Source organism: Bactrocera neohumeralis, unplaced genomic scaffold, assembly GCF_024586455.1.
Source record: "Bactrocera neohumeralis isolate Rockhampton unplaced genomic scaffold, APGP_CSIRO_Bneo_wtdbg2-racon-allhic-juicebox.fasta_v2 cluster10, whole genome shotgun sequence".
In the NCBI taxonomy this organism is placed as follows: Eukaryota; Metazoa; Arthropoda; class Insecta; order Diptera; family Tephritidae; genus Bactrocera; species Bactrocera neohumeralis.
This window is the reverse complement of record NW_026089623.1, coordinates 22,304,312-22,330,937: the sequence shown is the minus strand read 5'-3', so window position 1 is coordinate 22,330,937 and position 26,626 is coordinate 22,304,312. Positions and strand designations below refer to the sequence as shown.

The window sequence follows — 26,626 nt, the reverse complement described above, 5'->3', positions numbered from 1 at the left end:
TTGCTCTTCAGCCGTGTAATTGCTATTCGAACTTCTTCATGGTCGGGCAATGGAACGTCTGCAGCATCGTCATGGATTGGGGAATCGGGTTCGCCTTCTCCTAGCGCTATGCGTTCACTGCCATTCAGCAGACTGGAGAAGTGTTCCCTGCATAACTTTAGTATGTTCTGGGCATCAGTTACTAGATCACCTCTGCATCTTCTACAAGAGTAATCTTCTGTTAGTCGCCGCATCTTTTAGAGGAACTTGTGAGCATTGCCACTTTCGGTCCCCTTGTCAAACTCTTCGTGCCCACGCATCTCGGTCTCTCTCTCTTTTTGTATGCAAATGCGTCTCGCTTCCCTCTTTAACTCTCGGTACCTATCCTACTTTGTTTGGCACTTGAACATTATGCAAAGAAAATGTATGCTCGAAATAGCAAATAGCGAGGACAACCGCTTATTACGACTATTCAATGGATAACGATTATTTTTATAATAAAATTGAATAATTTGAGAACGTTGTTCTTACCTTTATTTTTCCATGATGAAATTGTTGATATTATTGAATACAATGAAAAAAATTACAGATTTTTACGTAATAAAAATGACCGAATCGACACTTTGAAATCATATCATTCCTATTGGAAAACCCGTTATTTATTCAAATTATTTTTACATCTTGATAGAAGAGTATATTTAGTATTATATCTAGGTATCAGTGGCTTATTATTAGTTTCCCTTGATTGTATGTTAAAGTTGTTACATCGAATGTTTAAAATTTTCCTTCGATTGGAGGGTATTTATAAATTACTACAAATGTATGCTGATATCCACACTTAAACACTTCTGAATTCTCGGGATTGTCAATAACTGGTATATTTGCATTTTTACTAGCTTTAATGTAAGGAAGTAGAAATATTTATTTCTTGTAAAGTTGATGGTAGTAATTATATCTAGCAGTTCTCTGTGAACTTCGTTTAATACCATTTGTTTTCGCAAATGTTTATAGTTGAATTGCGTAAATAAATTGAAAAGATTGGGGTTTACGGCTCTTTGTCTGCTTCTATGTGTTAAGTCGTCATGATCGGGAGTACCAGCTAAGAATTTTAATGTTGAACCTATGAAGCCTAAACTTCTTCTATTTTGCGAGTTAGTAGTTGATTTTTTAACACTTCCATCTTCTATATGCTATTTTGTATTGATCCTATTATTGTTACATAATGCTTAAACACTATCCTTAATTTTACCATATGAAATATGTAGTCTTCCTTTTCGAACAAGTAGGATGGGTCTGTTTACGTTAATAATTTACGGCTGCAACAAGATAGTGGTCTGATTTGATGAACCTCGGAGCGTACACACATCTAAAACACTAGAAACGAGTCTTCCGTCTATCACAACATGGTTGATCTGGTTGATGGTTTTTCGATTTGGAAACAGCCAAGTAGCTTGACGAATTTTTAATGTTTTTGTTTTGGAATCTAGTACGAATAACCATATTTCGGGCCCGGTGAAGTCGATTAGCATCAGCATGGGGATGTTCCCTCGTGGAGGCTGAGTTTACCGACCGTTGTGCGAAAGATACCTTCTATGCCCACCCTGGCGTTAAAGTCGCCAAGCACAACTTTGACTTCGTGGCGAGGGCAGCTCTCAAATGTAAGCCGTCATAGAAGACATTTTTGGTCACATCGTCCTTCTCTTCCATCGAGTCGTGGGCGCTTTACTGCGAATTGCGGGTACACGTTCATCCAGCGGAGTGAATGCCAGTACTCTGTGACGGAGTCTCCTTCCCGCCACGAATTCCACACAGAATTTACACTCCTCTATAAGGCCACTATAGGTAATGCCACCTATTCGCCTCAGTCTTTGTCCCGTCTATTGCATATCTTGGACGGCGGTAACGTCAGCCTTTACTCTAACGAGGACATCAACCTGCTGGACAGCGGAACGTTCCCTATTAAGGGGCCGGACATTTCAGGTGTATGCCCTTAAATCATAGTCCCTCTCATGTTTGCTAGGGTCGTCATCAAAAGAAGTGTTTCTCTTCGAAGGCTGATGCTTATTTTCCATTGGTGTGTTTTTTACGTGGTGTATCCCAAACCAGACACACATCCCTGCGGAGGAGATATTTCGCCTTCTTACTTAACCTGGCCTTCAAACGGATGTTTTTGGCTACCCAGAGGATACTTGGTCTATGATCGGAAGTCGTGAGCTGCTTGAGCCATATGTAAAATAATCGTTTCTGACCACTCCCATGTGAGCGGCAATCAGAGAACTGTCCTCATTTGCGTGAAGTTTTAAACATCCATCTTCCAAAAACAATTACAAACTAATAAGTACTTATCGCTTACTACCAGATAATTCCTTAACATAATTCTGTCAAAATGAAATAGATTACTGGTCTTTACATAAAAACTTTTATTATTTATCGTGTCCTTAAAATAAAATCTCGTAAGATGTTTTATTACCTAAGTAATTTTGTAAAAATGGACAAAAAATTCAAAGAATGTCTTATTTGTTTAAAAATCGCTAAATACAATGCAAAAAATTCTAAATAACATGCGTCCGACAACGTCGCCTACCTTCCACTATCTGACCGTTCGTGTTAACGTTGTTTGCGATGAATTAAGAGAAAATTCTTTTGTGGTAATGAATGTCAAAATGGATTTAATCGGATCAATAATTTGCTTAATCTAATCGAAAGATTTTCGAACTCCCGCCGAATTTCTTCCGCAAATATGTCAGTTATCCAATAAAATTTGGAGAATGCACTTTCGGCCAAAAATGGATAAAATTCGGTTAAAACTTGCCCTAGAAGCCATGCAAATGGTGATGGTGGGTGATGTACGTTAATGAAATTCAGAGATCATCGTTTTCTGTTAATCATATGAAATAATGCCAAAAGTGGATAAAATCGGGTCAGTACTACTCTTATCTCTCATATACCTAGTAAAAGATTTCCAAACTTCTGGTTGGTTTTAGAACACGAAATTCTTTATAATCAATCACCCAAAAGGCCATAACTCATAAACTAATAGTTCGCAAGCTGTCAAATTTCTACAGGTACATATATTTTTATGGTGTTATATTAGGAATAACATCTATGTATCCGCTTACCGACTTTTCGGCCCACCTATTGTATTAATAACATGTAAGAAATCTTAGAAAAATTAACTGAATATATAATTTTAGTTAAATTAGTCTACGAATTATTATGTTATCAAGGTTGGAGTAGTATCAATTTTATCCATTAAGTATAACCATGGCATGTACTAAATAATATTTCTTGAATTTCATTAACGTACCTCATATGAAATCACTCAGATGGAGCAAAGTCAGCCGGATGTTCGAAAATCTTTAGACTAGGTATATGGGGGCTCAGGGAGATATTAACCTGATTCAACCCATTTTTGATATACAGAAATATTATGGTCAAGTAAGTTTTCTGTATGTATTTCAATTCTATATCTCACACACTAAACGAAATTTTCGGTCAAATGTCATATAGATACTGGGGTCCACATATTCGGTACCTAGGGATTGAGCAATTTTGGTTGGATTTGGACAACTTTGGTCAAAGGCATACTTTAATGGAATTATTACAGCAAATTTTATTCCGTTATATTAAGTTCTTCTTAATTTGTGTACTGGAAAGTAAAAGATTCAAATGAAATTTTATTGATTTATTGTACTTTTAGCAGTTTTAAACAGTACCATTACAAGGATATGAACACATTTTGGTCAAAAGATGGCATACTTTAAGGGAATTATTATAGCAAAATTTTATTCCGTTATAATAATTGCTTCTTGATTTGTGAAAGAATCAAATGGAATTTTAAATTATGTTATACGGGAAGTAGGCGGGGTTTTCCTCCGATTTCATTCATTTTCACACTGTCGTTAGTAGTTCTTATAGTATTCAAGCTTAGCTAATTTAGTTCTTGTAGCTTTAGTAGCTTATACAGCTTATATGTATACATTAAACATATTAGAAGGCGAGGCCACACCCAGTTTTTCAAAAAGGTGAACAACAGGTTGAAAGAGTATAAAAGATATTTTCCTGTGGCCGAAAATAAACATCTAAAGTTGACAAAGCGGTGTCGTTTGAAAAAAAATTTTAATTTTGCACAAAATTCAATCCGATTTTGTACGTCCAAATTAATTATTTAAAATCATCGAGATAGACCGAGCTTTCAATCTAAACGGACATGTATTGATGCGCTCCGTAGAAACTTCCTTTAAAAACAAAAATAAAAATAAACAAATACCAAAAAAAGTGCATTAAGTGCAAGCGTTAGGCAATAACGCCGAAAGTGTTAATAAAAACATAAAAAAACACAAAAAATTAGACTTTTGGTAAACAATAAAAATAATTAAAAAAACAAATACATAAGTGCGAAATAAACAATAAAAGAAACAAAAAACATGAGCGCAGCGCAGCCCCACCAACAAGGCCGTACTTCAGCTTTATCGAACCTGCGAATACAGGTCATAACAACAAACAAGGCAACGGTGAGAATGATGAGTCATCGAAGCGAACAACTGAGCAGCACTATAAGCAGAGCGTACTAAATAGAAAAGCAGCAGAGAACGGCAATCCACAACGGCCATCAACAAAAGTGACTACACCAACAACTAAGCAGGTACCATCAAGCGCGCAGGCAGCGAAGAATAACTTAACGCAAGGTGAGAATGTACCATTAAAAAAGGCCAGTCTGTGCAAACTACGTAAATATAAAAAGGAAATTAAGTCCTTCAAAGGGAGCGCTCAATCCTAAAAAATTTCGAGTCGGCACACCAAATATGAATAAAACGGGAGTTTTAAATGGCAACGGATTTGCCTTACTAAGCAAGAGTTCAGACGACGTTGAGAAGGGTACCTCCACAGACGTTAATGCCAAACCCCCTCCAATTTATTTGCGTGAGCGTAGCAGTAATGATCTCGTTGCTGAATTAAGTAAAATTGTAGGTACTAACAATTTCCATATAGCGCCTTTGAAAAAAGGCAATATAGATGAAACAAAAATTCAGTCCTACACTGAAAAAAGTTTTATGGACATAGTTAAATTTTTGTCAATTAAAAACAAGAATTATTACTCGTATCAACTGAAGAGCTCTAAGGGCCTAGTTGTTGTAATCAAGGGTATAGAGTCCGCCGTAGACTCTAGTGAAATCAAAGAAGCATTGGAAGAATGTGGCTTTGGAATTAAAACAGTTGTAAATATATTTAATAGAAACAAAGTACCACAGCCATTGTTTAAAATTGAATTGTTGCCGAATTCGAATCAACTTAAAAAAATGAGACCCATCCAATATATAATTTGAAATATTTGCTGCATCGTAGAGTAACTGTGGAAGAATCACATAAAAGAAACGGTCCGGTACAATGTACTAACTGCCAAGAATATGGGCAAACTAAATCATACTGCACTCTACGCAGTGTTTGTGTGGTATGTGGTGATTTACATCCCACTTAAATGCACCCTTAAGAAAGAAGAATTAAATAAAAAATGCAGCAATTGCGGAGAAAATCACACTGCTAACTACAGAGGTTGCCCTGTATATAAAGATTCGAAATCGAAGTTGTCGCAGGGCATTCAAGCACGTCGTAATCAAATGTCACAAACTCCCCGTAATGAAATTATTGCAACCTCAGAAAAAAGTTCAAATCCTATTACTTCTAACAATAATAATATGCAAGGACGCTATGCAAATGTGGTGAAAGGCAACACTGTGCAAATGCAACTTCCGCAAAATCCTCCAAATGGAGGTATAGAAACTATGATTATAAATCTTACACAGTGTATGACAGAATTTATGTCTACTATGCAAAACATGATCCCAGATTTAATAAAATCACAAAATCAAATGCTGCAAAATTTATTAAGTAAAAAATAAGCTACTAAATATCTGTATATGGAATGCTAACGGTGTTAACCAACGTAAATTAGAGATTATCAGATTTCTGTCTGAAAAGAATATAGATGTATGTAATGCTTATTTTAGAAACTCATCTAACATTAAAAAATAATTTAAATATACCGGGATTTAGACTATATGTTACAAATAATCCGGATGGTAAAGCGCATGGTGGCACGGCAGTGTTGATTAGAAATCGTTTAAACCACTGTGCTCTAGAATCTCATGCTACACCACAGTTACAAGCTACAACAATATCACTAAAAAATCGGGGTTGTGACTTAAACCTTACGGCTATATACTGTCCACCTCGTTTTAAAATTAAAGAAATCGAATTTAAAGACTTTTTTGGAACACTAGGTCAAAGATTTCTAGCAGGTGGAGATTACAACGCAAAACACACGTACTGGGGCTCACGTCTTATTAATCCGAATGGACGACAGCTGTATCAAACTGTTATAAATAGGCACAATAACCTTGAAATAATATCTCCTGGTAAGCCGACATATTGGCCTAGTGATCGTAAGAAAATACCAGATTTAATTGATTTTGCCATAAATAAAAATATAGCTAAATCGCACATAACAGCTGATACATGTACTGATCTATCTTCTGATCACTCTCCTGTACTAATAAAGTTATGTGAAGACTCCATATTCGTTAATCCAAAGGTGGGTCTAACTTCTTATAAAACGAATTGGCTATATATAAAAAATACGTCAGTAGCCACATTAATATTGAGTACAAAATAAATACAGGAAGAGATATTGACGAAAGCATAAGAGAAGTCAATGATATAATAACTAGCGCAGCTGTCTTAGCAACACCAAACAAAAGCTTTAATCCGCTTGGTCTCAGAAAAATCTCTAATAAAGAAATAGAGATGCTTGTAAATGAAAACAGACGTGCAAGACGTGAATGGCAGATAAATCGCTCTCCCTCCACTCAGCTTCAATTGAAAGCTGTTGTACGTAGATTAGCGCTCAAACGTGAGGAAGAATTGAACACCAAAATGTGTATAAAGAAGCTATGTCCAAGTTCAAACAAGCAAAATTCCCTTTGGAAAGCCCAAAAGTCCATGAAGCCACCAACTGACTCCAACATGCCTTTACGAGACTTGGGTGGAAATTGGGCTCGAAGTGACGAGGAAAAGGCTAATTGCTTTGCAAATCACATAGAAAAGGTATTTCAACCCAATTTGCCAAAGAACAACTTTAAGCTGTCAATCTTACCCAACACAGCTAAAGAGTCGCTCGAGTCTCTTATGACTTCACCTTCTGAAATTATTGGTATCATCAAAAAACTTAATCCAATAAAGGCGCCGGGACATGATAATATTTCCCCAAAAATGCTAATTGAGTTACCAATTATTGCTGTAGGGGTGCTGTTAATAAAAAATGAGAGACATTTTTTGCAATTAACTGAAATATTATTTAATACCGAATTCTATTGTTACATTAATTGTTAAATAAATAAAGCGTTAAATAGAGTGTTAAATAATGTTAAGTAATGTGTTAATTAAAAAATTTGGTCTCAACTGCACCCTCTGAACGTTATCGACGCACATTGGGGTAAAATGTGTCGATTTTGGGATTAATTCAAAAATCAAAATTCAAGGTACAAGTAAATTTTTGGTATCAAAGAAAAGTAGATAAAATTCTACATCAATAACTGAAAAAATATTTGGCAAAAAATTTACAGTTTTCTTGTAATATTCTCTGAAAATTGCAAGTTTATTTCTTTTTGTATGCGCACAGTGATATACGTGATTTTTTTAATTTTTCGAAGTTTTTTATTTCCTTTAACTGGACAAATCTTGAGTAAATTGTAATGGAGCCTTCTTGTTCAGGTATTTTAGTAAATACAAAAAGATTTCATTTGTGTTTTTACGTGTCTCTAAGTATTTTAATTTTTTTTTTGGGCGAAAGCCTTAAAATATTCGGATTTCGACCTTATATGCAGACATATAGTTGTGAGTTAAGCGGGGTAAAGCAAATCTTGTTTCATTCCTGTAATCTATGGCTGTTGTAGTTTCTTTTTGTAAAAAAAAAGTTGCGCCAATACTGCGCACTTTCTCAGTATATGCATTTCTTTATGCGAACTGCCTGGTCAAATATACACGAATTTCTCAAGGCAGAAGAAGAACAAATACAGCAATTGCAAAAAAAAGGTTGAAAGATAGTGAAAGAGGTTGCAAGTTCACCATCAAGAGCGAAAAAATTTCATAAAAGTATTGCCAAATCATCACTATCACAGCAAATGTCCAAAGAAGACGCTTTATTTGTTTTGGTGGAAGCAAAGTTATATCGACAACAGTACAATGTTATATGGCAATCTGCTCCAGATAGGTTTCCTTGCTATTCATATGTCCAATCAGCAAAAAAAGGATTGTTATCCTAGACGTGAGAGCATGCATTTTTGCGAGATTTCAGCACAAGTAAGCTTGCAAGCCCTTTTAGACCATACCACTGAGCGTATAACTTTAGCCCAAAATAACGTTATTAAAACATTGAACGATGAGGAAATGACGAATTTATGCTTGTACACTAAGTGGTGATTCGATGGAAGCTCTGGACACAGCTCATATAAGCAAGCGTACCATAATCCGGGTGCAAATGATTCATCAGTTTTCATCACCTGTATTGTTCCAATCAGGTTGATTTGTGGAAGCAAAATTATGTGGCAAAATCCGCGCCCAGCTTCTACTAGGTTCTGCAGGCCTTTAAAAATTGAATTTGTAAAAGAGTCCACAGCTGTTTCTAGAACTGAAAACGAAAGAGTTGGTATAGAAATAAGAAATCTTGTTAATTCGGTTATACCTTATGGAAATAAATATTTGGAAGTTAAACCCAATTTAATTTTATCTATGGTTGATGGAATAGTATGCAACGCATTAACAGAAACAACATCTACACAAAAATGTTATTTATGTGGAGCTAGCTCGAAAGATTTTAATAAAATTGATGAAATGGTGAAGAAAGTTGTAAAAACAGAAAATTTACAATTTGGGCTTTCAATACTTCATGGGTGGATTAGGTTCTTTGAATGTCTTCTCCACTTATCATATAAATTGTCTATAAAAAAGTGGAAAGCTCGAACAGAAAGCGAGAAAATATTAGTCTAGGAAAATAAAGCACGGATTCAAAAAGGATTTAAAGATAAAATTGGTCTGATTGTTGACCAACCGAAACCTGGCTTTGGGAATTCTAACCATGGCAATACAGCTAGGCGTTTCTTTCAAAATCCCGAGATGTCAGCTGCAATTAAAACTAAAGTTGACATAAATTTGATTAAAAAGATACTCGTAGTTGTTTCTAGTGGGCACGATATTGAGGTACAGAAGTTACGTGACTACGCTTTAAATACAGCAAAATATTTCGTTGAATGTTATCCTTGGTATAACATGCCTCCAACACTTGACAAATATTTTATCCATGGACCAGAGATAGTGATGAAGAAACAGTTTATATGTTTTAAATAAAATGTGAAGTTTAAAAAAATTAAAAATTTAGAAAACCGATGTTCAGCATATTTTTGTTTTTAAGATATAAAAAAAAAACAATCAAAAAACTCGAATTGCATTATTTTCTTACTTCTTTATGATTAATTAACTAAAAAAAATAACTTTTCCATAACTAGAAGACTTGTGGGAATTAATCTCCATTTTGAGCACCATTTACCCCACTGTGCGACGGTATGATCGTTTTCCCACTGCCTACTTTGCTAACTAGACTAATTGCTCCCGGTTTCCCAATTGGACCAATCAGAATGCGCCACGTCAGTTCAAGCGTAAGCAAGTAGGACTTAAAATAATTGCTCCCGCTTTGCTTATTAGACCAATCACAACGCGCCACGCTAGTTAATACGTAAGCAAGTAGGACTTACGAAGATTACGTGAGTCATGCTGCCAGATCGTTCGTAACACTCCCCCCCGGTATATCCTGCTGATCAGGGTGTATCGAATTAATCACATCTAGAACGGCTATTTTGGCGGCAGGTCTCTCAAAGATGCCACAGACAGTCTTCAGAGTGGCGCTTCTGACCTTTCCATCTTCACTCTTTCGTACTTGGATCACTCTGCCTTTAGTCCAGCAGTTCCGTGAATTATTACGATCAACTATGTATGCTATATCACCGACTTCGATTGCTTTTACATCTGTAAACCATTTACTTCGCTTGGTTATGGTGGGCAAGTACTCCACTATCCAACGTCTCCAGAAGGCGATTGCTAGTTGCTGCGATGTTTGCCAGTTACGACACAATAAAATGTTCTCAGTAAATGGTTCCGCGATTGGCTTAACTCCACTGGAGCTACCTAACAAGAAGTGGTTAGGAGTGAGTGCTTCTTCCTCTTCGTGGTCGATCGGGATATAAGTTAATGGCCGAGAGTTAACCGTCATTTCCGCTTCCATTAAGACTGCACGAAGAAGTTCATCATTGGGGCGGCTAGTTGTCAAAATTTGAAGCACCTGCTTTACTGACCGAACTAACCGTTCCCACGCTCCGCCCATATGTGGCGAAGCTGGTGGTATAAAACGCCAGTTGGTTGCAGCAGAAGTAAATGTTCTTGTTATGTGATTTTTATCAATCAGTTGAAATGCTAACTTCAACTCCTTCTCAGCACCTTTAAAGTTTGTACCATTATCACTCCATATTTCTACCGGACTACCTCGGCGGGCCATAAAATTACGTACAGCTAGAATGCAGGAGTCTGTCGAGAGTGAGTATGCGCTGCTCTGGTTGTTAGGCAGGTAAATAATACTCCGTATCTCTTCTCCGTGCTTCTTTTGACCGTAACCAGGAGGGGACCAAAGTAGTCAACGCCTACGTAGGAGAACGGTCGACTAAATGCTGAGGTCCGGAATGCGGGCAGAGAGGCCATCATGGGTGGCCGAGGTTGAGATGTTCTGTTTTTACAGTGCTGACAATTGCGTCGAATCTTATTAGCGACTGTTCGTAGTTTTATGTTCCAATAGGATTGCCTTATCTCATTCACCACTGTTTCCAAGTTTCCATGATGATACTTTACATGGAAGTGGTTAATGATCAGGTACGTAATATGATGATTTGAGGGCAGTAATATTTGATCTGGTCGCCCTGTTATCTTAACTCTACCATTTATTCTCAAAACGCCGTGATCATCCAGATAAGGTGATAGCTTCAGAATATTGCTGGATTTGTCAACTGGCTTTCTGGCTTCTAGAGATGCGATAGAGTCTCCGAAGTTGTCGTGTTGAGCCTTTCTCCAAAGATAACATTCCGCTTTACGAAAATCTTCAGTAGTTGGTCCATTACCAACAGGTTGATTATCTCGAATAGTGCTTAGCCAGAGCCGAACACAATACATTGTCATAGCTGTTGCACGAAGTAGACGGTTCCAAGTTGAAAATCTCAGCGGTTCTGGTACAACCTGATGTTGTTTTGAGGTTGGGTGATGAAATCAAGTAAACTGTGGACGGAGTTCTTCAGTTGCAATGCACTGCAATTCATCAGACATAAGCCACTTATCAGGCGAGAGGTACAAAAATGATGGCCCTCTAAACCATCGACTGTCGTTAGAAAATCTGCATCACCATTCCATTTGCTTGCTTCGTCGGACACGTTTTCCTCAGATGGAAGCCAATGCCATTCCTTGACGTCGGTCAGCTCTAAAATTTCACTAACCCGGAAGGCTACAAATTGTTTGTAGCGCCGGTGATCGGATCGTAGCCACGCTAATACCCTTCGGGAATCTGACCAGTAAACGCAATTATCAATGTGGATAGAGTGCGATTCGATAACATGTTTGGCGAGGCGAGCCCCTAGAAGTGCTGCTTTCAGTTCTAAACGGGGAATGGATATTAGTTTCAATGGCGCTACCCTTGTTTTGCTTGTGATCATTGTACAGCTAACCGTATCACCATACGAGTATCGAAGGTAACAAACTGCTGCGTACCTAGTTTCGCTTGCATCAACGTATGTGTGTAATTCGATTTGTGGAACTCCGCCAAACACAGTTCCCATATAGCATCTTGGAATTCTTAGACTCTCTACTTTCGGAATTAGTTTGAGCCATCTTAGCCACTTGGCAAATTGGTCATCAGGGATTTGAACATCCCAGTCGCATCCAGCTCTCCATATCTCTTGTAGGATAACCTTGGCATATATTACGTAAAAACTGATGAGTCCAAGAGGATCGTAAATAGTCATGACCAAACTCAAAACTTCGCGCTTAGTGGGCCGCCTTTGATGAAGAAATATGTCGGAATCTCTATACTTAGCGGACACGCGAAATGCGAAATGGTCACTGGACGTAATCCACCACATGCCTAAAACCTTTTCAGTAGGCAGTTCACAGTCAAGATCGAGAGATAGCTCATCGAGCGGATCCTTATTTAGGGCAAATAATACCCGACTTGAATTGGACAAAAAATTTCTTAAATGAAAGCCTCCAAGTGCATGGACATGACGAACGTCTTGAGTTAATTTAATAGCTTCTTCTTCGGTGTGAACACTTACCAACATATCGTCGACGTAGTGATTTTCGGTAATGCACTTTGAAGCAAGAGGGAATTTCTCTTGAAAATCTTTTGCATTCTTATTTTTTACATATTGCGCGCAGCTTGGTGAACATGTGGCCCCAAATGTCATAACTGTCATTGCAAATGTAGTCGGCTCATTGGCGTTTGGTTCATACTAAAGAAAACGTAGGAAGTTTTGGTCTTCTTGTCGTACACGAACTTGGTGAAACATTTCAGCTATATCGGCTGTCATAGCAATTCCCTTTTGTCGAAACTTAAAGAGCACCGAGTGTAGAGAAGTTGTTAGGTCTGGACCTTTCAGCAGCATGCTGTTTAGGGACACTCCATTTACCTTAGCAGCTGCGTCCCAGACTAGTCTAACCTTTCCTAGTTTATTGGGGTTGGTAACTGCGAAAATCGGCAAATACCAATATTTTTTGACGGCGGAGTCGAGAGGTCCTAAACGTCTGATATACCCCTTTTGAATATATTCGCGTAACTTTGTGTGAAGAGTTTCAGCCAAATCGTGGTCTCGTTGCATCCTTTTCCTTAGACAATTCGCCCGAAATAAGGCCATTGATAAGCTATCGGGGATTTCAGTGTTCGGGTGCTTCCACAATAAGCTGGTCGCGAAACGACTTCCAGTGCGAACGGTGAATTTTTGTAGTTGCTCCAAAGCAACCTCATCCTCCTTAGACATTAAGGAAACATGTTTGGTTGACACACCTAAGTTCTCGAGGCAAATGTACGCTTTGGTGATTTCAAGCAGTTCAACTTGAGCGGAGCAATCACAGATATGATAAACGTGGTGTATAGGGTCGGTACCGGCTTTATGCATCAACCCTTTCAAGGTCCAACCTAATTTGGACTTTTCTGCGATTGGACCATTTTCTCCCCCATATATGGATTTTATTGGAGATCCGAGAGCCGCGTTATTTAAGCCTATCAGCAGTTGTGGAGTGGCGCTTGAATAGGAGTGCAATGGCAATCCTTTCAAATGTTTGAACTGTAATCGTAGTTTGTTAGCGTCGAGCGATTGAGTAGGCAACTGGAGTTTCTTGACAGAGCGAACCCCTTTAAGAAAAAATTGCCTATGCCCATTTACAGCCGATATGGTAAGGTCGGCTACGACAGACTCGTTCTCGTACCGATGTGTGTCGCCAGTCCAACGTAGGCAGAGTGATTGAGGTGTTCCTCTTACATTCAGCTGTTTTAAAAGCTCTTCGTCGATTAGAGTAAGAGATGAGCCATCATCTATGAAGGCGTACGTTGATACACTTTCGTGACCAGAATGTATGACTACTGGAAGTATTTGAAACAGTGTGCTTGCCCCTGTTGCTATATGCGCATTAATATTGGCAGAATGCTCTCTGGCTATCATTTTGACATTATTTGACGCTTTCGAAGCTACAGTTTGATCGAATTCCGATTTGTGTAAAAGTGGATGATGACTGCGCGTGCATCCGTTAACGCCGCAAGGTTTGACCCAATTACATCTATTCATCGAATGCGTTTTCAAACATCGACGACATAATTTTAGTTTACGAACAACTTGCCACCTTTGACTTCGTGGCATCGTCGCAAACGATACATCTTACCGAACTAAAATGGTGATTAAGTGCCCCTCGTTTGCGCTCACGTGTTGGATCCTTTGGAACAAGAACGCAGTTGGCACCTTGAGCCAACTGAAAGAGCCAATCACTGAAGTTTTGGAGATTGCATGCTGTGAGGCTCCGCTTATGCATTCCCCAATACGCTGGTAGAAGCCCAGGTAATTTCGAAACCAATCGCTGTTCAAATTCGGGATTGTTCAAATGACCAGTCAGGCCTGATACTGACATCGTTGTACAGATATTTTGCACTTCTACGGCGAAATCGACTATAGATTCCAAATTGCTCTCCGATGGTGGCGGTAGTTCACAAATTTGGCGTTGAAGAACACTGATGATCAATTCTGGTCTACCAAATCTCATTTGAAGAGTGACCATAACTTGACTGACGCATGAGGAGTGCAATAGCAGATTTTTAACAGTCTTTAGCGCTGGACCTTCCAATGCCTGTCATAGTCTTAGCAGATTTTCTTCGTCAGAGAATTCGCAAACCTCTGTAGTTTGATTGTAAGAGGCATAAAACAACGGCCACTCGCTGGGTTTACCATCATATTTGGGTAATTCTTTAGCAAGGCTGTTACGGGAAGCAAGTTGATTCCGAGTTAATCGGCGACAGGTTGAATAACCAAAAGACAAGCTGTTACCGCAGCCAGCTGTCGGAAAAGTGTTGAATTCCGTCTGGATTGAGTGTTGAATTCCGTCGCAACTGCTGTTCAATTGACTGCATTCGGTTCAATAACGATTGAAGTACCGGTGTTTGAATATCAGTTTCACCTTGTTGACCCGTTAACATTCCGGTTGGAACACCGTTAGGTAGTGAAGATCAGCTATTTGTGATATCGTTTAGACCAGGAGCGGTTGCATTAAATGGCGCCACAAATTGTGGTGGCAGCTGCAGCATTTGGGATGGAAGAAGCGCCTCATCCCTCAACCTGGTTGAGATCCTAGGCATTGAATATTGCCTTTCATCAAAGTCGTCATCAAAACCCATTGCATCTATGCGATCCAAAAAGCTGTGCTGTTCTTTAAATAAAGCCTGCCCCTGTCGTAAGATTTCGCTTTGCTCTTGTAGCAACTCGGCGCGACGACGAAGGCCTAGTGAACCAAAACAATTTGAGGAGTGAACAGGACTTATGAGTTCACTTTCTTGTAGATGTGCTTGTTGGGGTGATACCGTATACACCCGACTTCCATTTGGAGGAGCTGCATTTGATACGCCTGCGTTTAAACTCTCAGCGTGTGTCACAGGAATGCGCTGATTAGCAGCCCGATCAGTCCCACAATTATCCTCCAGGTTGCTCACAATTGGAATGCTTGTTGAGGTGGTGAGATTGACGGCTGCAGCACAATTAGGGCCAAGAACGAAATTGGCAGGTGCAGCAGATGACTCTAAGTTATTCGCGCGCGACATTTTAAGATGTTAAATGTAGCGCAAGATGAGGGTGCAATAAATTTTTTAAGATGTTAATAAAAAATGCGAGAAATTTTTTGCAATTAACTGAAATATTATTTAATACCGAATTCTATTGTTACATTAATTGTTAAATAAATAAAGCGTTAAATAAAGTGTTAAACAATGTTAAGTAATGTGTTAATTAAAAAATTTAGTCTCAACTGCACCCTCTGAACGTTATCGACGGTATGATCGTTTTCCCACTGCCTACTTTGCTAACTAGACTAATTGCTCCCGGTTTCCCAATTGGACCAATCAGAATGCGCCACGTCAGTTCAAGCGTAAGCAAGTAGGACTTAAAATAATTGCTCCCGCTTTGCTTATTAGACCAATCACAACGCGCCACGCTAGTTAATACGTAAGCAAGTAGGACTTACGAGGATTACGTGAGTCATGCTGCCAGATCGTTCGTAACAGGTGCTCTCTTTGCTCTTCAATGCAATTCTTAGTTTCGGATACTATCCAATTTCATGGTATCTTAATAGATAAACCTGGGAAAGACTTAACACAGCCGTCTTCATACAGACCAATCAGTCTTCTACCCTGTCTTTCAAAAGTATTTGAAAAAGTATTACTATCAAAAATGTCTCCTTTCCTCCACGTAAATAACACAATACCAATGCACCAATTCGGATTTCGTGCGAAACATGGCACAATAGAGCAAGTAAATAGAATTACTAACGAGATAAGGAAAGCATTTGAACACAGGGAGTAGGGTAGAATGGGGAACATTCGCCAGTGGGGCACATATGCCACCACCAATTATCTTCAAAATTAAATAAGCTATTGATAATCGAAAAACGATATTTTGTGCATTTATCGATGATCTTCCACCTCTCACTCTTTGGTAGTTTCATTTTACATGTGTTCGAGGACGGACGAGGTTTTATGTTTTACGGACTACCGCGAAAATATTTGGTTGCAAGTATTTTTTGTAATAACTTTTTCAGTTTTTGTGATTTAAAAAAGAAATTTCACAGATGTGTGCTATTGACATTAGTGACAAAATCTTGCCAGTGCTTGTTTTAGTTAATTTATTAAAAGTGCCAAAACTCTTTAAATTAGTTTAAGAGGTTTCTCCTGGGGCTCATTTGCCAGGCTGTTGGTGGGGTGGTTTCGCCGGCGATTCTGCCCCATGGGTATGATTCGCCACTGCCAAATGTACCCCATGGGGTGAATTCACCACTGGCCAATGACCTCCAAGCCATAGATTCGCCACTAGCGTAATTAGGGATTTGCTTTTAATGTATAATCTTGAAGTGCTTCTAGTACCATGAACTCAGGACAAATTTCTAAAATATTTATTTATACCTGTAGGTATGTTAACAGACAAATATTTCCTGAAACAGACTTCATAAACGAACCAAATGAAGAACATCCAACCGCTGACAATGATAATGAACCTATACTTCAACAAGATGCGATTTCAAATGAACCTGATATCCTGTTTGAGCCTCCAGTCACACCCCCACCTCTTCCTAAAACTCCGGAGCAAATTCGTCCATTCCCTAGAATTCAACAATCTAAATCTAACAAAAGAAAGGGAAAATCCACAATCTTGACATCTACTCCATCATAAGAAGCAAAGGAACGAACACAGCAGCAAAAGAAAAAACAAGCAAAGAAACCATTGGTACGAAAAGGAGTTCCGAAAATAATTAATAAAAAACGTAAAACCTACGTCGACTCATTATCTGACTTAGCAGATGCCTTAAGCTTCGCTGAATCCGACAGATCTGTTGGTTCGTTTGTAGAACCAGAGAGCCTTGGTGAGACCAAATTCGTACTTGTTCGATTTGGTGGGCAGGTAGATAAGTTCTATATTGGAAAGATATTGTCTGAATGTCCGAAATCGGTAACTGTTGATTTTTTAAGAAAAAAGCCAGGTTCATGGACATTTTATGAACCATGTGTTAACGACATATCCTATATTCCAAAAGATGACATTGCCCTGAAGTTGCCGGACCCAAGCCATCCCGCAGGAACGTCCCGATCAGCTGCAACATACATATTTGATGTAGATATGTCGCAGTACAATGTAATTTAAAACTCGTCACTATATCGCATTTATTTTTTATGAATTAGTTCTTACCGGTGTACAATATAAATATTAACATATGTAGGTATTTCGAATTGTCATTTGTACCTTTAATGAATAACTTAGATACCAGCTTTTTTTTTTTACAATGAACTGCCTTGTTGATCTCTACCAATATAATATTACACTTTTTTGTTACTTTTATATGAATTAATAAAATTTAAGTTAATTTTTTGTTAAACATTGTTTTAATAAATAAACAAAAAATAGTTGTGCACAAACTTAAAATTGCATTTTCCCTTTGACGATTGCGCCCCATCCCACTGGCGAATTTACCCCATGGATGGGGCAGTTTCACCCTTTTGGGCATCTTGGGAAATCCGTAAAATTTGTAAATAAATATGCGAGGTAATCAGAATTAAACGGGTAACATTTAAAGCCAACAAATGTAATCTCTTAAACAAAAAAAGTTTTGAAAAACCATTAACAGGTTTTTTTTGGAGGGCACCTCAAAAAAAAACAAAAGAGGCGAATGCTCCCCCTTCTACCCTACTGTTCAGCAATATTTCTAGATGTAGCCCAGGCGTTTAATAAGGTGTGGCACGAAGGTCTTTTATATAAGATTAAAAAAAATCTACCTTTAGAATTATATAAAACATTGGAGTCTTATTTATGGTAAAAGTGGGGGATTTCATATCTGATGAACGACAGATAAGGGCTGGTGTACCACAGGGCAGTGTTTTAGGCCCAACACTATACATCATATATACAGCAGATCTTCCAACAGCTAATAATGTATTAACTTCAACTTTTGCGGATGACACAGCTATAGTCAGCCGTAACAAATGCCACATTTTAGCATCACGAATATTAGCGAAGCATTTAAGTTCTGTCAAAGAGTGGCTAGCGAACTGGCGTATAAACGTGAATGAACAGAAGTGTAAGCATATTACATTTTCGCTAAGACCAAAGATGTGCCCGGGAGTAAAAATTAACAATATTTTAGTACCCCAAGCGAACGAAGTAACATATCTTGGTATTCACCTAGATAGAAGGCTCACGTGGAGAAAACATATATCTAGTAAAATAACATGTATTTAGATTAGAGCTGCAAATTTAAATTGGCTTTTAAATAAAAACTCCAAACTTAGCCTAGACAACAAAGTGCTTTTATATAATGCGGTCATAAAGCCGATTTGGATCTATGGCATTCAACTGTGGGGTACGACCTGTGCAACTAATATTGATCTAATACAAAGGTTCCAATCAAAAATGCGTAGAACAATCACGTGTTCACCATGGTACATGCGTAACGAAAATATCCATAAAGATCTTGGTATTCCTACGGTAAAAAAAGAAGGAGAAGACAGCAGAATTAAATATATATCTAAACTCCGAGATCACCCAAACCCTTTGGCGAATGCTTTGGTACATTCCTGCGATCAAACACGACTTAAAAGAAGATATATGCCTGCGTATTAAAGAGCGACATATCACCAAAACAGCTCAATCACTTGCTTGAGTCTGTCTAATTAAGAAACATCAGCTTTCCTGGCAAGGTCATGTTGAAGGTATGAACGAAAACACTCCAACTCTGAAAGTATTCGACACAGTAACCGCTGGGGTAAACTGGGGAAGAGCAAGATCTCCACTCAGTTGGAAAGATTTTGTGTTGTTCCTAAATGTGAAATACCGCGACATTGGAACAGTTGCCGGAACAACGCGTTCTCAAATTGAGGGCGAAGGTTAGGCGTGATGTCGATGGGAATGCCAAAACGCGCAATCCAGCCATTAAACAAGGCCTTAGAAACCGGTGCCGTCATGTTTGGTATTTTTAAGGCCTCTGATCATCGGGTGAATCTGTCAACTATCGTAATGCAAGAGAATCATGGATTGAGACACGAGTTTAATTTTCCATCGTCGACTTGATCCCTGGCTAACTGGGCGTAATTGACTGCAGCAGCGGCTAGCGATTGTATTCATGAAAAAAGATCAGCGGCGTTCCCTTCACCTTTAACATGACGTATTTTGGTAGTGATCTGTGATATAAAGACGAGCTGCCTGGCTCGTCGGCTTATCGCCTTGGATAGCGACTGAAGAAAAGCAAAAATAAGAGGTTTATGAGCAGTGCACATATGACACGTCCTTCAGCCATGTAACGAAAGTGACGAACAGGAAAATACAGTGCTGTCAATTCTCGATCATAAGTGCTGTAGCGAGTTTCAGCAGCCGAAAATTTACGGGAAAAAAAGCAAGCGGCTGAAGAGAACCGTCAACGATTTGATCCTAAACAGAATCTACTGTGAAGTCGGACGCGTCTACCCAAATGATTGTTCTACATTAGGCAGCGGATGAGCTAGCTTGCTAACTGGGATTCGCAGGTTTCTAAATGGCGTTAAGTTGCTTCAGTCCAATGAAGAGAGCTATTGTCGTTTTTTCTGTTACGCGGCAACATAACAAAAAGTGGTCCTTGATGTCCCAGCACGTTTGGCAAGAATCGACTATAAAATTTCAGCATTGCTAAAAAACGCTTAAGCTGCTTCGCGACCGTCGGAAGTGATTAAATGTCCCAAGAATTCAAGCTCGGAAACTCCAAAGTTTGATTTACGAGGTTTAATCTTGACAACTCGTTCTTAACCCAAAAGTCATATGAGTGAACTCATAAAGTCCAAACGGCGCTGCGATGGCAGTTTTGCAAATATTATTAGGATGTACATATGTGGGGTGGATTCGTGTTTATTTTATAAAAGTGTTTATAAGTTGATTTTAATTTTACAAACTGATTTTATTTTAAGTTTACAAACTGATCTTATTTTAATTTTACCAGCTACTTGCAACTTGAATCGTGCTCGCGTATCGACTGACTGTCGTTTTCAAAGTCTTCGTTACTCGTTTCTTTGTCGCAACTCGTTGTCTATTGCAGCCAGTGTTGCATGTTACTGTCCGTACGTTCGCCCACTTCTAGTCTAACCTTTCTTCGTTCCCACGTGTATTGACACCTGATGAAAGGCTTTTCGAAAGTCAATATTTGAAAACACACTTTTTCATGCTAAGATTGTAGAAAAGTCCTGCAGAAACGAAAGCGGGTGACGGAACGGTACTGTCATGGCGTTTAGCACTTTATAATCGTCGCACGGCCTCCACAACCCGTCAGCCTTGTGCACTAAGTGTAATAGATTCAGCCCAGTTCTGCAGAAAAGACGACAAATTTCCAGTTTAGTTAAGAGTTCAAATTCTGACCCCGAAGCTGTTAACTTTTGCGGCGATAGTCGTCGTGGTCGGGAGTACATAGGCTGACCAATCGTGATGATACAACTAACCACAGACGTGATAGTTCGAATCCCAAGTGGTCTCGGACAGGTAATATTAAGAAACTCGTTGAGGACGTAGGAAAATCTCTGTAAAGTGTCGATTGTAGTAATGCTTGGCGTTGCTAGTCGTGTTATTGAGCACGATGTATTTAGCAGGATGGTGCGATCGACAAGGTGCCTCCCTTGCAAGTCCACAACTAGACCATGATGTTCGAGAAAGTCGGCGCCTGTGTGACGTCTGCTTTAATAAAAATCCATAGCAATTCGCGGCATAAATTCAGGTTTAACTTCAGGACGAGCCCGCCGTAGTTAAGTACAGGTGAGCCATTTTCTGCAAACAGTTGCATTAAAGTTGGGCATGCTCGACCTAGCTACCTAGACCTTGGAACGACAGAAACGTCTGCCCACGAATCAATTTAACAATTCATGTTGGCTGATGTGCCGAAAACGCCAAGTCGAATACTTTTTTTTAGTACTAGGGACTTTGCCAACTTCTGATACTTATCTTGCTGAGCTGCCAATTGCAACTGTCTGTGTGAATGTACACGGCTGTCGGCACATTGTCGCATTGCTACCAAATTTAGCGGGATACCAACAAAGGCTGTGTGGATTTCGGTTAACGGATTTGTTGCGCGACGTAGATCGGCCCCTGGAGTGGTTGTTACTTAAAAGTAAACTAACTTTTTACGATTTTTCCCGTCCTTTAAATACTTTCCATAAGCACATACACACTTTCAGCTTCTTCGGCTAATTTTGTTTTATCTCTTCGATGGACTAAAAGGGGGTTCACGATATTCCGTGCCTCAATACGACCCTTTGGCCATCTGTCCTTCTGGGAAAAATTCATGATGCCCCAAACCACGAATATCGAAAAAAACAGTGAGCATCACTTCGAATTTTGAGCTACTTTGGCTCGTCTTTTCCCTCCATTCCGATGAATGAATCAAATTAAATTAAAAATTGCGTTGAAGAATGTTATGTACAGAATTTGGTTGAAATCGGTGGAACAGGTAGTGAGATATGTGAATCATATATTAAAAAGAAAAAGTACAAGTTCATAGGTGGACGTAATTGGACCACTTCCACTCCCACAAAACGAAATTAACTGAAAACGTATAAAATGCCATAACTAAGAAGCAAATTAAAAAATAAAACTGTACTTTATGGAAGCCGGTGTGAAAATTGGACGATGGACGTAGCACCGCCCACTGTTTGCTAAAATCAGATATCTCGGGACCCGAAATTCAGATTTTGACTAAATTTAGTACATAGCATTCCTCTTATATTCCTATCTGACAGTACAAAAATGGGCGAAGTCGGGCAACAACCACGCCTACTTTCCATATATTACAAACTTATAATTCCTTTAAATATGACACCTTATGACGCAAAATTTTCCAAATACAATCAACACTTTTCTAGGTACTGAATATATATCAAAAATCTGGTCAATACTTCCCTGAGCTCTCGTATATCAAATATAAAGATTTGCGAACCTCCGGGTGACCTTATACTGCATATATCGGACAACATTGGAGATATCTCAACGAAACATTTACATATGACAGTGTATCTTTGTGCATAAAATAGATAAAACTGGGTGAAAACTTCACCTAGCCCCTATTTGTATATTTCAAGTTATTAACATTCTTTAAGTACATGCAAATATGAACCAAAATAAATAATTATGACCTAGGAGAAAATTTATATAGGTGTTTCTGGATTCATTGCTTTCAAACCTTTTTACCAACGTTGTCAGTTTATATTTGTTTAATTATCAATTTGAATTTGATATAACTCAAATAAATTGTGCTCCAAATTTAAATTTTCTACCGTTTTGGTTTTTTTTACACATGAAATGATATATGGTTTCAAAGTTGTGTGAAATCGATTTACGAATTACCTCAGCTCTCATATACCACATATAATATAATGATTTTTGGTAAACTAAAATACTTTATTACCAATATGTCGGTTAATATACCCGACATAGTGATTTCGGATTTTCCTCCCAGTTACCAATTAAGAAAGCAAGTTTCTTATTATCCGTACGTAGTGGTCCGCTAAATATAAAATAAAGTATTAAAGACCCCAAATCCCTAATATATTGACTTCAGAATATTGGTTAAATTTTTCCTCATACACACAATATATGAAGTATAAGCATTTTTTAGTTTATATTATACATATGTCAATATATATACTTATTTATATATCTGATTTCATGCTTATTTTAATTATGTATGTAAATGTCTGGGACATGAAGCAAAATGTAGTACTGAAACTAAGTGAATCTACGACCTGTAGTATAAGTTAATAAGTAATCCCTTCATAATTAGGTAATAGGCTAAAACATTGAATTGTATCTAAATTAATACATATAACTATATTGTATTTTTAATGCCTATGAAATTCCTATATGAACTTTTGTTGTTTAGAAAGGCACACCTAGTTTGAACACATAAGAATAAGTTGAAAGAGCGGTTCATTGTCGTTCATGGAATTGTCTGCCATTATACAGGTTGGCGCAAAAGTTATCTTCCTATCAGAAGATGCCATAAATTTTTCAATTGACCATTAGAGGTCAGTTCTGTTTTGATATTTGTGTACTAAACACATGCGAAATACACGTAAATAAACAATGTACGCTACATGCTTGACACAACCGATATGCTGAAGTATGCATTTCCCGGGCGCCAAATCTCTCGTTTTGGCGATTTGCTCTGGTCAGCAAGATCGCCTGATTTGACTGCTTCAGACTTCTTTTTGAGGGGCTTTTTGAAGTCGCGGGCTTATGTCAACAAGCCTCAGACTCTTGCAGCTCTTAATGACAATATCCGTCAAGAATGTGAGGACCTATCGCCGGAATTTCTGGCCAAAGTGATGGAAAATGTCATAAAAAGGGCTCAAGCGACAATCAACTGTGGCGGCGGCCAATTTTATGATATCATATTCTCGATTTGATGTAAAAAAATTTAAAAGACCAAATAAAAATAATCCACTAGCAGAATCAAAGTTTTTGATTTTTTAGAAAAAGTTTTTCATTTTCCAAAAAACATCGGAAGGTTATTTTTGCGCCACACTGTATTTGATTTATAGTTAGTTGTTGTTAGTATTATGGACAACTATTATGGTAGTTTAAAAAATAGCGTTTCTGTGTCATTTCATTTGAAATTATGAGTGAAGGTAACTTGAATTAATAAAAATACAAATATATTTCAATCAGAATTTACCTTCAAGTGGCGGAATGAACGAATATGAAAGTATATATTTTCTTACAAGTTAATTTGTTAAAACTGCCTCTGAGCTGAAATCCACGTGAGGGACCACATCGTTTATTTAGGTAAACATGTATAAAATTATATATAACTAAACATTCATATATATGTACTTGTAGGGTTATTCAATAGACCGATAGTGACAGCAAACGACGCCATATTTTTCCCCACTACGTTGACATTTCTCTTCAGTACGGTTTGCTATTTGATCATGGAAAGATATACGATCCAACAACTAGTCGAAATTATTAAAACTTACTATCGAAATTCGTAGTCAGTGGCCTTAACTTCAAGAGCGGGTGTTTTCAAAAAGAGCGTCACAAAAGTTTTTTTTTAATAAAACAAAAACGATTTAAACTGGATATCAAAGAAATTCTTTATTCTTGTGTGAGTACATCTGTACGTACTCCATGGTGGTTTCGTGCGGTTTATGGCCCAGCGGCGTCATTGGGCAGTACTTTTTCCGTGATTATCAAGACAAGCACGTTACTGTAAACGAGAATCACTACCACTCAATGATAACCGATACGTGGATAACAGGATGGCGCCACAAGCTACACAGCGAATGTCGCAATTGATTTATTGAAAACCAAATTTGGTGAACGTGTTATCTCATGAAATGGCCCAGTCAATTGGCCGCCTTGGTTGTAAGATTTGACGCCGTTAGACTATTTCCTGTGGGGCTACGTCAAGTCTATGGTCTATGGCAACAAACCAGCGACGATTGATGAACTTCGTAGGAATATCGAACGTGAAAATGGTATCGGCCGATTTATGCTTGAAAAGCGTGCCCGGGGTGGCCATACAAAAGAAATCGATTTCCATACATAATGGCATTGAATGTACTTTCACAGGAATACAGAATTTCATTGATATCCCAAGCAGTTTTTGTCTAATTTGCATACATTTTCCCCGATATGTATTTATTCAATATACATACATGTATTCTACCGGTTTTATATAAACATATAAAAGTTATATGTAAATTCAACTACCATTCACAGGGTAAAATGTTACGAAAATTTTAAAAATACCTCGAATGTACAAATCTCTTTCTTAGGTATATACGTACATTACTAATCATGCCGACAAGGGAGACATTACATGTACATATACTAGCTTATGGCAAGAATTCTACTTGAACTTTCATTTGCCTCCTGCTCCTAATTTATTGGAATGCCAGATTATGCTTTAATGCAATTCTTTTCGCCCAAATTAAACACAAAATAGGTATTTTTATTAAAGCTATTAAGCCAACTGTTAAACTTAAAATTTTAAATTGTTATATGGCTTGGTCTGATTGTATCATTTAATTTTTTTTTTAACTAAGCTTTTTTTGTCTTATCATTCGTCATCATTTGGAATGTATAAACAAATCTGGCATCATTTTTTTTTGAATTTGCAATTGTAAGAGTTGCAGTGCGCATGCGTTTAATGCCGTTAGCGTTTGTACAGTTATATATATTTATGCATGTACGTATATATATATTTGTAATAAAGCGAAGTTAAAAACCACTTGAAACTATTTATTAATTAAGTTTTTCCCTGTTTCCTGCAACATCAGCCATCGAAAATCGTTGGCACCCCAATGCAGGAATTTAGGAATTCATCTAATTTCTTGTTTAAGTATTGCATGGAATTTCTCTGCACAAGTAATATCTTTTAATTGGTTTATTTTTTACAGTATGAAAGGAATTTGCAAAGTAAGAGGTGGAGCCGGAAGATTTATAGTTAATTTTTATAAGATTAAATATACGTTATTAGGATGTTTTCTTTAGCCTTTTCGGGACGGAGTTTTATTTAGAAAATGGGAATAGCCACAACCAAAATTTATGCTTATATCTATATATTGGGCTAAAAAATTATGTTCTGCATACTCAAAATTCCCAAAATCGTTCTTTTATCCTGGGACATATGTATAATCCCAATAAGCATTTTCTGTGGGATATAAAATCCCAATCATTTTTTTATCCTTCATAAAAGGAATAGATAAAAGTTGAATTTATAAAATAATAAGCTTTATTTCGAACAAAAGTGATTTAATACAATGTAATTAATAACTTATTTATGAAAGGGTCCAAAACATTTGAAGCAGTGCGCGTTGTTACAGCCTGAGCATATCATTTATGTTCGAGTTTCGATTCCAAGTGATGTGCAGTGTACACAACGGCAACGCTTTTCTTGTTCGACTGGCAAGTGATCTCCACTATTAAGGCAATCAGTTCTTGAGCGTTTGGGTCGTCTACCTCCCTGTCGACGAGGCATTACTTCGCGCCTTTTACTTACTTCCGCAATCATTTGCTCAGCAAGTGGGACCAGAAAGTCTTTCAGTGGTGACTTTTGCTTTTTATTTTCACTGTAAATTATCCATGCATTTGTCACGCTTGTCATTAGAAGCTTATAGAAAATTTTTTTCCACCACTTTTGAGATTTGCGGTTGAAATCATAAACGGATGTCTTCTGGTCAGCCAAATCAACGCCACCCATGATTCTACTATAGTCACTAATACTTTTGGGACATTATATTTTCTTTTTT

At 37.9% G+C, this 26,626-nt stretch overlaps 2 long non-coding RNA genes across 2 annotated transcripts; one reads left to right on the top strand and one right to left on the bottom strand.

Moving 5' to 3' along the window:
- Positions 1 to 601: 601 nt before the first annotated feature.
- Positions 602 to 25,143, bottom strand: LOC126765517 (uncharacterized). Its single transcript, XR_007668485.1, has 2 exons — positions 25,031 to 25,143; positions 602 to 875 (listed from the first exon to the last, which is right to left on the bottom strand). It is a non-coding gene; the product is annotated as an uncharacterized LOC126765517 (long non-coding RNA).
- LOC126765421 (uncharacterized) lies at positions 24,213 to 26,128 on the top strand. Its single transcript, XR_007668370.1, has 3 exons — positions 24,213 to 25,095; positions 25,151 to 25,716; positions 25,775 to 26,128. It is a non-coding gene; the product is annotated as an uncharacterized LOC126765421 (long non-coding RNA).
- Positions 26,129 to 26,626: the final 498 nt, after the last annotated feature.